This window comes from Chroicocephalus ridibundus, chromosome 6, assembly GCF_963924245.1.
Source record: "Chroicocephalus ridibundus chromosome 6, bChrRid1.1, whole genome shotgun sequence".
Lineage (NCBI taxonomy): Eukaryota > Metazoa > Chordata > Aves > Charadriiformes > Laridae > Chroicocephalus > Chroicocephalus ridibundus.
In genome coordinates, this window is record NC_086289.1 from 32,667,780 (window position 1) to 32,681,071 (window position 13,292).

Consider the following 13,292-nt stretch of genomic DNA (forward strand, 5'->3'; position numbering starts at 1 on the left):
GTCGCAGTATAGAAAGGGGTCATTTTCACTAGCCTTATCAATCCTGAATAAATAATGATAATGATCGCCTACTGCAAGCTCAGTTTATAGTTTAATTAACCTGCATCTGCTCCCAAGAATCAAAGGCAGAAAAATATTGTCGAAGTATTGAAAGGTAGCTACTGTTACACTTTTAGGACATCACACAGGATTTCAGTCACGCAGCTCTTACTGATTTTAGAGAGAATCATGTGGCTTAAATGCTATGTAAGGCTTTGAAAAATGTAGGAATTATAAGAATCCATCTGACCTGCTCAGCATGCTGAGCATTCAAGAGCAGTACTGAACACTTAGCACAAATAACTGAGGGGAAACAGGTTTATAAAGATTTGAGTAGTATAGAGATTTCCGGAGAAACCTCTGAAAAAGGCAAATAAAACCAGGAAATTCAAGAATTACTCTAGGAAACAGTACAAGTCCTTAAGGAGGTATGTCACAACTTAATACATAATACAATGGTACTATTAAGTAATATCTAAACATCATTCAGGGGCTCAAGGCCCCAGCTCTGCAAGCGGGTTTATACACAAGCAAAACAGCTCTGTTTTCAGAGTCAGAAAATGGCATACTGGTGCCGTTTTCTAAAGCAAGTACTTCATTTCTCAATTCTCCCTTTGTTAACTCACCTTTCAAACACAGGACTGTTCTGTCCCAGGCAGTGATGCGAGGCGGCATGGATAATCTTCCCAGTTCATACCTTGATGTAGTAACTCCAGGGAGGTTATGCTGCAAACAATCAAAGGCAGTTATGGCTGCAGAAATTTAAATGGTAAACTCCTCTATTCTTGTTTAGATGCTCATTCTATAAATGGTAGTGGGGTTAATTTTGTCCGTTACTCTTGTGTTTTCTAGCTATCAATTAGAAGGAGGTGCAACGCAGCCAAAAACCATTAAGCCTTTCTGTCTGCCACAGGCTTAAATCTAGTACAAAACAAGAGATAAGTGACTGAGGTAAGCATAGGAGTACCAAACCAATAAAACACCATTGCTCATTGTGACAGGCAGCGATCTCAGCACGCCAGCAGCATCGTCTAACTCTTAAACCTCTTCATCTGTTGTTGAGACAGAGGACAGTTTGGAAGAGACTCAGATGGAGATTCATATGGTCATTTATAGTAGAATTTTTACTTTTAATATTTGTTATGGAAAGCCCAGAGGAATTTAAGAAATCCGTTGTACTGAAATAAAACATAACGAGGCCTTTGTAGCCAAAGGGAAAGACTAGATGGCGTTGTTGTGGACAAGTCAGAAGCAAGGTTTGACATCTCACTGCAAAGGGGCCAGAGGCACTAGACCATGAAGGCAGTCACAGGAGAGATCAGTAACTTCTCATGTGCTGGAGCAGAGAGGGGTGAGAGATGGGAAACTCAAAACAGACTTAAAACACCACAAGGTCCTTGCCTCGGCACGCCATGAGGACGCAGGAAGGTTTGCAAAGGATGGAGAGAAGCATACTACAGTAACAGAGATGTGAAAGGGTTACAGTCCGAGCAGGAGGTTTAGCGTAGATGGAAAGGAAGGATGTATCCTTTACAGCTTTCATTCAAGGTCAGCTTGGGAAATATAGACCCCTTTTGGATATAAGGACATTTGCATGGGTCAGCCTGAGGCACAGCAGGACAGTGGTGATGCCTGTAGTAGTCAGAAAGAAAGAGCTCAAAAGCTGGTCTAAGGTGGACACTGACACGATGCCAGCAAGGCTGGCCAGGAAATTCATTTGGAGGGAGGGGATAGCAGAAGGAGAAGGACGCTGAAGTGCGCGCCTGAAAACAGTGGTCACCTGGGGCTTTGCAGGCAAGATTTCCTGCAGTCAAGCTGTAGAGGAGGAAGAAAACGGGATCAAAACTCCTGTGGTCCTTCCAGCAGTCTCTCAGGCCATTAGAGAAAGAGCTTCCAGCAGACACTGATGATGGGCAAAGGGCTAGACAGTGTCACAGAATGCAAAGGACAGGTTTTGGGAGGAAGAGCATAGAGAGGGATGTGGAAGGCAGCTGGCTGGCCCAGAAGGCTGAAGAAGGTGTGCTTGATATGAGCTCTGTGGGGTCTGAGAGGCTTTAGGAGCATGAGGAGAGTTACTAGAGAAAAAAAACAGAGCCTCAGGGCCAGGTTGGGAGGAAAGGGACTCCAGAGAGCAAGGACAGATGGCGGTCACATCACAGCAGCAAAGGGGAAAGCAGGCAGAAACTGGAGAAGCAACTGGAGATCACGGGCAGGTTTGTAAAGAACATTCTTTCCCATTTTATGTTACCAGCTAGCAGATGCACATTTCACATTGTCGACGTTGAGCTCCAGCTTCCAGCGTAACACCTCTTTCACTCCCTCATCACTTTCTGAAACAAATTCCTTAAGGATTGTAATTTTCCACATTTGGTTGCAGCTTAGAAGGCAAAAGGTGCAGAGTACTGAGGCTCAGCAAACGCATGCAATGCTTGTGGTTCCTCCCCCTCCTCCCCGGTATTATATTTCTGCAGATGCATACACACATTCATAATTTACCATGCTCCATCCAGTAGTGATAGTATACTGTTTGACAAGTGACACGCAATAGAGAGGTGGGATCGCAAGCCATATGAGAAGTGACGGGGCCCACCTGGGCTTTGAACCTCAATCCTGCCTTTCAGTCACATTTGATTTCAATCTTAAATTGCATTTCCGGATAAATGCTTGGTTATCAGTTTTACTATTCATATTAGCTTTATATGTGCAAAACCTGGGAGACAAAAGGATAAATACATTTATATATGAAATATATCTGCAAAATATCATTCTAACACTAGATGGAAGAAAGTATTTCCCAGATGTAATGTAAAATGGTTTTAGAATTGAAGCTGAAAAACGCCACCATTTCTTCCTACCCTGTTTTTTCTAATAATGTGTTCTGAAAGTCCTTTTTTTTTTTTTTTTCCTCGTAATGGTTGTACTTCACTTTTCCACATGTAGTTCCTCCCAGATGGGAACACCAGGTTGGACTGGAGAAGTTAATGAAATAGCAATAATATATTTTCTTGAAAATATGAATGCAGGTCACAACTTTGCAGTGAAATATTGAAGTATTACCCTTGTTTTGCAGAGGGGGGGAAAAAACCCTAAAATCTGTGGGGGTGTCACAGAATGAGCCCAAATGGGCAGATTTGTTGCCTGCAGCCCTGTGTTCAGCCCCCAGGGCCACGGTGCCTTAGACGCCATCCAAGCTGCTTGCTGGGCAGGGAGGGTGCTCAGAGGGGACGTGGTACCGGCAGCACAGAAGCACATCAGCCCTTCTCGGGGACAGCCCATGGACTCCGGTAACAACTCAGGGGCCGCACTAGTAGGATTTCCCTACTAGAAGAAGCTGGCAAAGACTGCAGCCTGCTCTGTGTGTGATACGCGCCATGTGTGTGATATGCTCCACGTAACGGGAGCAGGGAGAGCTCCAGAAATAAGCAGCAATAAGCTAGCAGATGCTGTGCGTGATCTTTATCCAAGCCTGTCTGAAAAGAGTTGGAGTAAGGGGGCCTAACACCCCTCCCAACGCAGGACAGATGACATCTGGCACCGAGAGATGGATTACACTGACTGTGACATAAGAGAAAGTGAAGTGGCAAAAGGATAAAAATAGTGGGTGAAAATTCCATGTTAATCTTAGAGGATAAACACTTTATATTGATGCTTTCAAGCACTACCTTTAGATATACATTCTTTAAAGTAAATTCTTTTTTTTTTTTTTTAATAATGAAATCACTTCATGACTGCTTTTATGGCTTTGTTTTTACTAAAAGCCTAATTATTAGCATTTATTCATTTCTAGAAAAGATGACATCAAGGACGTGAAACAACATACATTGCTAACTGCACAGTGAATAAAAATGGCAGTCATTTACATGACTGACAAGTTTAAAATTCAAATGTTTTAATCATGAAAGAAAGCAATATTGCATAGAGAGGCAATTTGAGGATATAAGCATTTCTAATAGTTTTTTGTCTGTTATAGGCCTCTGTGTTATCAGAAGTACAGCTTTTATCCTCCACTTTGAGCTCAGCAAAAGAAAACTTTTTTTTCAATATTAACCTTTCATTTAGTACCATCTGCTGGCCAAAACAAGCACAGACAGGGGAGCCAAAACACCAACCTCCAGCAATGAAAAAGATGCTGAAAAGCCATCAGTGACCTTCAGCAGAGATGACCTAATCTGTCACAGGGGAGAAAGCGAAACAGCACGCTCTACCCGAAGTAGAAAAATCAATATAACGCAATGCAATGCATCTCTCAAAGACTAAGCGGATTTTCACAATGCAGGAAGTGACACAAGCGCTTTCAGATGTATCATCAGCTCCATTCACCTTCCTAGCATTAGCTTTTGTTAAAAATAAAATTGCTGCTTAGTCACCTGGAAGGCACAGTGAAAGCCTCAGGTTTTTGTCTGCTCCTTCCTCCTCCTACTCAAGGAGGAATGTATGTGAATCACACCATAACCTGATCTTCCCTCCTTCTCCCTTTCTACAGTGAAGGCTTTAAGGGAGAAATTTTTCAGTAGCTATTGTGGATGAAGATTTCCTGCCATGAACTGTACTGTCTACAGCAGGAGACACAGGCGATCACAGGGCAGGGAGACAGGGAGCACCCCACCTGCAGGCTCTCCCTGCGATGGGCTTTCCTTTGGAGCAAGCTCTCCAGCTTGGGCCACCTTTGAGCAGTGCCCTGCTTTGCACAGGGCTTTGCAGCCCAGGCTGCTCTCCTTGGAGGCACACGGCTTTGCCTTCCAGGGTAAGGGGGCTGTGCCTTGGCTACACTCAGGTTCAGGACACTCCAGGGTGACTCAACAGGGTCCACGCCTGCTCCAGGTCTTGCCATCAGATGACAGGAACAGCCACCTTTGTGCATAGCTGCCTATTATCAGACCCAACAGTTATCCCTAATCCAGCAGGCTTTAATGTATCACAAAAAAACATGAGCAAGGTAAACTCTGAGTGATTGCTCTCAGCCCACGTGCTGCTCAAAGTTTGCTGCTGCTTTCTTCTCAAACCCAGGAAAAGGCCTTCCTGTAGCTTGTATTAATCCATCCGTCCTGGGCTTTACTTCTCAAAAACCCTCCTGGACGCGTTCCTGTGCAACCTGCTCTGGCAGGGGGTTGGACTAGATGATCTCCAGAGGTCCCTTCCAACCCTACCATTCTGTGATTCTCCCTACAAGTGCTAGGATGACTGCCTTGGTTCATGAGAGAGCCACCAACCAAGCAGAGCAACACTTTTATCAGACTCAGCTCCTGATTTGGGGCTCCAGAGCCACCTCACTGCTGGCCCAGGCAGTCGATACTGCAAAAGTGTCCACTTTCCTCTTGAAATTACCATCCCCATCCCCAGCACTAATGGGTGAAGGTAACGGCAGAGCTCTCCTCTTTCATTTCCTTTCCTGCATCAGGAAAAAGCTCCGCAGGCTCACAAAGAGCAGCAAAGCTATTGGACACTCATGTTAGATAATGAAAGCCATGTTCACAGGCCTGCCCCAGGTCAGGACGCAGCGTGTGATGCAAACACCCCCAGAAAAGCTGTCACTGTGCAACGACACCAAAAAGCTCTGCCTGCTTGGTGAGATGACATGCAATATTTTTTTTTAATTTTTTTTGTCTACAGTTTATTAAAGCAAAGCCAAAACACTTCATCAAGAGTTAACCATCAGCAGAGATGGGGAAACAAGAGGAAAGGGTCGTAGGGATATTTAACACAAAAAAGACCAGCCTTGCTTACTACTTCTTCATAACCACATCAGGGAAGCCCGTTACTGCCAAGTATGTTACACCACGGCCTAGCCCGGCCAGACAGTGGTTTTTAACTATGTCCTCATGATTAGGGTAAAACACCAAAGATCTGGCTTCGGTTCCACGTACAATCTTGTGAACCGTGCTGTAAACAGTCACGGGACTGGCATTTTGTAACAAAGTCATGGCCTCAGCAATTGCTGAAATCCAAAGCAGCCCCTGGCTGAGCTGGGCTCTTGGGGGGCACCCCAAAAAGGCGATGCCTTTGCCAGGATCCACAGGGACACCTGAGCTGCACTGCCAGAGCCAGCAACACCTGAAGCACATCTCTGGCAGCAGGGGAGAAGCTCCAGCAGGCAGCAAGGTGGAGATCCTGTCACAGCCTTTGCCAGCTACAGAGATCTAGTCTTATTTTTAACCCTTGATTCTCAGAGGATGGAAAACTTTCTGACCACCACAGGTAACTGTTAACTTTCCGGATCTCTTATGATCTTCCACCAGAAGGATTTTGGTTACCCATCCCAGCACACCTATGCCAGAATTTGGAAGAATAAGACCCCCTAAGTGAAAGTACCTCATCTTTCCCGTTTCATTTTTGAGGGTGGCAGGGAAAGAAAGAAAAGCAGAGAGCAAGTACTGGGCATCACCTACCTAGAAATGCCTAGAAAGGCTGCCAGCAGGAATAAGGTAAAGGCAGCTCAAGAAGTGTCAGCCCAGACCAGCAGTTCCCAATCTTTCTGCCAATGCTGTGAGCACTCAGCTCCTGATTTGGGGTTCCAAGAGCAACCTCACTGCTGGCCCTGGCAGCCGATACTGCAAAAGTATCGGCTGCCAGGGCCAGCAGTGAGGTTGCTCTGGAGCCCCAAATCAGGACCTGAGTCTGATAAAAGTGAGGGGGTGAGCACCTCCTGACCAAGGAGCCAGGCACCTCCTGGCTCAGCAGGGCCAACGCACCAGCTCTCCTGGTGCCTCCTGGGCAGGTCCAAGGCAGGTAATGGGGACCAGGGGAGCAGACAAGCACGGCAGGCGAGGACTGCATGAGCTTGACCGAAATACAGCCAGGGCTCCAACAGGGAAGCTGTGCTCATCCTTCTCCGGGCTACTTGATCTCTATTTAATAGCAACACCGCCACTTACACTTCCCAGGACGATTGCTAGCCCCAAGTCACATCTGTGCCGTACTCCAGGCAAGAAACCAGATTATAATAAAGTAAAAGCAGGAAAGGGGTAGAAAAATATTCTTTCTATCTATAGTTGATCTTCTCGAAAAAAGAAAAAAAAAGAAAACCTGTTTCAATAACAGGTTCATTAGATAAGATGAGGGGTAATGGTTTTAAGCTGAAAGAGAGGAGATTTAGATTAGATATTAGGAAGAAATTCTTTACTGTGAGGATGGTGAGGTGCCGGAACAGGTTGCCCAGAGAAGCTGTGGATGCCCCATCCCCAGAAGTGTTCAAGGCCAGGCTGGATGGGGCTTTGAGCAGCCTGGTCTAACAGGAGGTGTCCCTGCCCATGGCAGGGGGGTTGGAACTAGCTGATCTTTAAGGTCCCTTCTACCCCAAACCACGATTCTATGATTGTGAGAATTTCTGGAGATCCTTTCTAGATTAAGTCCTTGGTTTCTAACATGCCTCCCATGTTGTTGAGGACCAAACATGGCATCAGGTAAGAACACTTACATGCTCTGGCACGCATTCAGTCCTGTTTTCTGTCCTGTATATGCTGGTCACTTGTCTTTTTTTTGACCTGTCACACAGATTTTGCTGAGCAATGCACAGCAACATCTGAGGCTTTTACCAAGTCATCCGTTAATCAATTAACAACTCTTCAGTACTCTTGAATGGTTTAAATTAATTCATTCTTTACCTTGGCATTATATAGCATTTATTGATTCTTTATTTAATATGCCATTGGAAAGCACTGAAACCTGAAAGCTCCTTGGAGTTTCCATCACCTCCATCTCACTTAGCCCTCAAAAACACTGTTCCTTAAATATTGTGTAATTTAACCTGGGTCTTAACAAAATCTTGAGGTACGTCATAATTAATTCAGCTTTGTGCTGAAGTTTAACTAAAAAGCTTTTCATCACTTTTTCTTTTAACCTGTATGTAAACCAGGACATTGCTTTAATCCATAATAGCTTAGTACTTTAATAAGCTCTTAAGAGTCATGTTGGCAACAGGGGTTTTTTTGGGTTTTGGGTTTTGGTTTTTTTTGGTTTTTTTTTTTTTTTTTGAGATCACAAGCAAAGCATGCCTTTGTCCACTGTTTGTTGGTGTACTTGAAGCTCAGCAAATTAGAGGAACATGATTTCCTTTGAAGAAGCCATTATCCAACCAAGTTCATAGAAGGACTTTTGAAAAACTGTTTAACTACTACTGCAGCCAAAATGCATGATGATTGAAGTAAGACTTAACAGCTTTGTATCACTCTTGCTTTCTCACATTTTTAAAAATACATAGAATATACCTATATTTCCAGTATTACAAAAATGCTTTGATTGCCTAAGTTTATTCCTTCCTTCCCTCTTGGGAATATTGCAGTGGAGAGTCCACACCACAGAACATAACAGAAACCACAGATGTGGTCAGCAAGAGCTTAAAATCTTCATTATCTACACCATCCCCTGGCATAGCGTGCTGAAGTGTTTTTCCACTAAACCTTAAAGTGAAAATCCCCTTCTGTTAAATAACAACACACCATTTCTATAAATTGGGCAGGCAGAAGGTTCTGCTTCCTTTTCCAGATGTGCTTCTCTGTTTTCACTCCTCTTAAATGCAATGCATTTCATTTCCAGGCGCGTTACCTGAGGCCCTGGGGATGGGAAGGTACCTCCTGAAGGCTGCATCTCTGGAAAGCTCCCCCATCCTTCTCTAAGGATGGTCAAAGCCTGAAATAAAGAGCTGATGTGCTGAGTGCTCAGCAGGCAGCGGTACCTCCTGGAGCTCCGAGTTGAACTAAAAATACAACAGCAGGGACCCTTCAGCTACACATTTCATACTTACTAGATGCTTTTATACAGCCACCCAGTTAGGTGCACAATGCAGGTGAACTAGACTCATCACAGTATAGCAACTTAAAGCTTGGATCCTCATCTCACTGAGCCAGTTTTGATGGTAGCTGTGGGGCAACGTAAGCTATAGCGTGAGATATGAAGAACAAGCTGGTGAGTTGCTTGTCAGGGTGGTGACATGCGGGTGCTCCACAGAAGAGCCTACTAAAAAAACCTGGCTAGTACTAGCATGGCTAACGTTACTGGCAAACATTTGACCCAGCTTAATTTAGGCTCACAGCTCATATTACTATTGCTTTATATGAACTCTAAGCAGACTTCAGCCATGCTCATTTAAAGCAATTCACAAATTATTAGCTATCGTACACTAAATAAGGATGGTATTTCCAATTTACAGCTCTGGAAGTTTGCCTATCTCTGTAGGCATTTGTATGCTCCTCATTCCTCCGGAACACTCAGACACTGTAAACATTAATGACTTACCTCTCCCACTCCTGGGAGAGGCACACTGGTTCTGCCAAACAGATGCACTGAGATTAGATTTGCCCAAGGTCATTCAGAGGGACAGCAGAAAAATAAAATATTTTAAGTCTTAGTTCAGCCTCAACTAGGAAGCTTTTTAGCCTACACCAGAGAGGACAAACTGAAAGATTAGACCTTGAGAACTATTCCAATCAAACAACAAGGCAAAGTATCACGTTTAGCACAGATGAGGTCCCTTTTGGCCCTGTTGAGCCAGACTCATGAACTTTAAGACCAACTTTTCTCTAACAGCGGAAGAGCGAATATTATATTTTTTGCCCAACCGGTGTACTCTTAATGTGTTTTAGGCACACAAAATCCAGCCCAGAGCTGAGGTTGCTTAAACTCTAATCTCTTCTACACATTTCTGCAGACAAAAACCAGGACCAATGTCTTCTAGCACTATGTATTATTTGAGCCTAAGCAGGCGAGAAGCAGAAAATGAGAGCAGAGGAAGGAGTGGGAAAGGAATCAAAGAAACATGTGAAAAAGAAATACAAGTTGAAAAGTATGAATTGCGTAAGAATACTCTGCTTTTTCCTCCTCCCATCTATATCTCCTTCATCACTTAGTTGCCTTCTAAACACCAATTCTGTTACTTCCTGCTTCGTTCCTGGCACTGGCAAGCCTCAGCACTCCTAAATCGAAAGTCAGGCCCTCAGAATTACTGGACTGACATACAGATCACACCGATCTTGAAAATAGCACCCCTGCGGTGTGCCTGCAGAGTTCATTTCTTCACACAGAGCCTGTGCCCACAAGGAGCTTAGAGCAACAGCTGATACACTAAATACTATTAGAGAAGAGAAAGAGCTTCTTAGTAGCTCTCGTTGGCCCTGACAGGCCAGACCAAGGCCAGCTACATAAACCACAATGTTCTAGAGTTTTGCGTTTAAACTCAGACCTTAAAAGGACAGGCACGCTTACCTATACTAAGCCCTTTACTCTGCTTTCCGATTTTCACATTATTAGGATTTGCTCAGATCATGTTTCTCTGCCATCATATGGACTCTTTTCTTTTTTACACAGAAGCTGTAAATAAAACTCAAGAGAATTAAAAAGAAAGCCAGAGTTAGCAATACGCTGGCTTTCTTTCAAAAGTATGCTTACTTTAATTGATACTTAGCTCAGAGGCGTGTTGCAAACACTTGGGGCATTGCAGCGTTCCCACAATTCTTCAAAGAGAGCAAGTCTGTTGTTTGCCATCCACTTTCCGTCCTCCGAGTCCTGTGACACAGATGGAAACAAGGTGGTTAACCTGGATGAGTGGATCAGCTGTTTGGTAGATGGCTCAGAAACCCGGTACAGGGATTTCACATAAGTAGCAAATCCCTAAAACATTCTGTTAGCATGGGAATCAAATAAATAACCCCCGCTGGGACCCTGAGGTCACCCAAGCACACACTTGGAGTTTCAGTCTACAAGGTAGATTTGTTATACATATATTTAATTATCTCATAGCCAGAAGGCTATAAAATTACTTTGTTGATAGGCTACAGTTAAAAGACATAGCAGTCCATGGGCTCCCAGAAACCAGCCATTTTAAGTGCCAGCAACACAAAGCTAAGAAAAACCACATGGAACAAAAGAGTTATTTAGTAGCCAGGAAACAAGCAGGTTATTAAAATTGTGAAGGAGCCCTTTAATTACTTGCAGCAGTTGTGGGAAACATTACCAGTTACATCTCTATAATAGATTTGAATTTACAAGTCATCACTGGAAGGCTGTAATCAATCCTGAATTTGTTTTGCAAGCCAGTTCAAAGAAAAGTTTAAATATGGAAACAAATACTGTGTCTTTTCTATGGAAATAAGAGAATATTTTTTATTTCTACCAGCTTCACATTTCCAGCAGATTATCTTTAAAAAAAAAAGCTTTAAAATACATCTGCAATCATCAGGCTTGAGAGGTATTACAGAACATGGAACCACGCAAAGGGATTAACTCCTAATATCATCCAGCTGAACAGCGTGAGCTCATCTGGGCTTAACCTTCTGAATCCATTCCATTTGCAGGACCCAAGCAAAAACAATAAATCACAGCTAACAAGCAGGCAATTTTTATTTTAAACATTAAGAAGGATGGATGACTTCCCTTGCACCTCCATTAAGGAACCAAATTTTTCCTGGAGAGGACATATTTATCCCTTCATGGCTGCTACGTTCCCATTAGTGCCAGGCAAATAAGGGATCATCTGACACAGCATATCCCTTTGAGCTCACGGATTGCCAGGAGCATACTGTATTTCTCTCCGATTCATTTGTGAACGCAGAAGAAGGAGCACAGGGCTGGCAGGTGGAGTGCAATTGCCAGTTAGCACATGGGCTTGGGGACACAGGTCCTTGCCTGGCCCAAACGAGAGACAAGTTCAAGACAATTGGCTGTTGCGTATGGTGGAGAAGGAAACCCATCTCCCATCTCTCACCTGTACTTTGGCTTGTCTTGGTGGAGGTGAAACCACCCTGGAGACCTGCTCAGAGCAGACAGATGGGAACAGCCCTTGGGCACAACAAGCCCCAAACAATAAGGAAGACGCCCCGCAGGAATCAGTCTGTGTGGCAAGTCACCAGTGAAGGGAGGGTGGAATAGCAGGTAAAAGGCAATTCCAGTGGCTCAGGGTACAAATTTCTTCAGTGAATCTCTAACTAGAAAGACTAAGGAATTCAAAAGGGTCCAAATTGCTCCCTCTTTACCCTGCCTGCAACCAAGCTGATAAACTGGGAAAAAAAAAAAAAAAAAAATGAAAATTGTGACAGCAGGGCTTAGGAAAGCTTTGTGTTTGGTGGAGAAACAGGACATTACCAGTGGAACATCTAAGAAAGTTCTTTGCTGTTTTCCTGTGACTGTTGTCCATAACCTCTGCCCGTTATCTGTGCCTGCAACGTCCCAGTCCTCATCATCCAACTAGAGTTAAGCGGGAGCTTCACAGAAGGGAGACTGGAGGCTCCAGTGAAGCAGGACGTGCCGATGCTCATTTCTGTGCGCTGTTGGGCAGCTTTTGCGTATCCCACCCCCCCTGAGGGAGGTGCACAGGGAAGTCGGAGGGGATGCTTTGAAACGCTTTGCTGTCCATCCTACAGGAAGGGGTAACACGGGACTGACCCAGCAAAATGGATCTCTCCCCGCCCCCTCCCAAAATGCCCCATCTCCCTGTCTGAGAGCAGCCTTCCCAGTCTGAAGTGCCCTCCAGCGATCCCTGCCCATACAGCCTCAGTAATTAAAGCAAGCCCAGACGCTGGTTTCCTGTGCCAGCAACATGCCACTGTTTAACCACCCAGTATCATTCCCAACTGCCCGCGTAAGGCCTGGGAGGGTTGGCAGGGAGCAGGCACCTTTCTGGGCCCTCTGGTACCTCTTGGCCCTAAGAAGATTTTAGTGAATGAGTGTAATGACGTCAGTGGGGAAAGGGAATTAGCGCTCAGAGCCAAGCGCAGACTTAGTGCACAATTTCATCACTTTCGGTCGCGGTGAGCCAGGTGGCTGCCAGGCTCTGAAGGAAGAAAACTGCAAGTCTTCCCTTTTATTCCCCTTCACCCTTTCAAAAGGCTGGTTCTAGAAAAATTAGTGACCAGTGCGGACAAACACTGAGTGAAGGAAAGTGGTCAGAAGGACAGGACGTCCCAGAAGAGACACAGAAGCACCAAAAGAGATACTGAACAAAGCGTTGTGGGTAGGATTATACAAACTGAACTGCTCGGGCAGCCTCTCTGCTCACCCTTAACTGAGAAGAGGACTCATTGCTTTAAACTAAAGCAACAAAAAAAAAAAAAAAAAAAAAAAGAAAAAAGAGAAGAAAGCAGAGAGCCTCTTTCAACTCCAGTTTCCAAGCTTCCCCAGCCTGTGTCCCTCCTGCACAGGCGGAAGGGCTGAAGGAGAAGGGCTGCAGTCAGGGCACCCTGGCTGCACATCCACGTTTCAGACTCATCTGGGTTGGAGGGATGCAGCATGGCTGCTTTTTGGCATAATTACCTAAAAAAAAAGTC

The 13,292-nt window shown here is 44.6% G+C and overlaps 1 long non-coding RNA gene across 15 annotated transcripts in view; it reads right to left on the reverse strand.

Annotated features, from left to right (window-relative positions):
• The window catches only part of LOC134517284 (uncharacterized), an 81,973-nt gene that overhangs the window by 15,753 nt on the left and 52,928 nt on the right, over positions 1-13,292 (reverse strand). For 9 of the 15 annotated variants that reach the window (XR_010071583.1, XR_010071584.1, XR_010071592.1 and 6 more), the window contains 2 exons: positions 10,420-10,536; positions 666-765 (listed from right to left, as the gene is read on the reverse strand). This is a non-coding gene — a long non-coding RNA (uncharacterized LOC134517284). Of the gene's footprint in view, positions 1-665; positions 792-10,236; positions 10,342-10,419; positions 10,537-13,292 lie in introns of all 15 variants that reach the window. The other 6 variants (XR_010071587.1, XR_010071591.1, XR_010071589.1 and 3 more) reach the window with 3 other exon arrangements.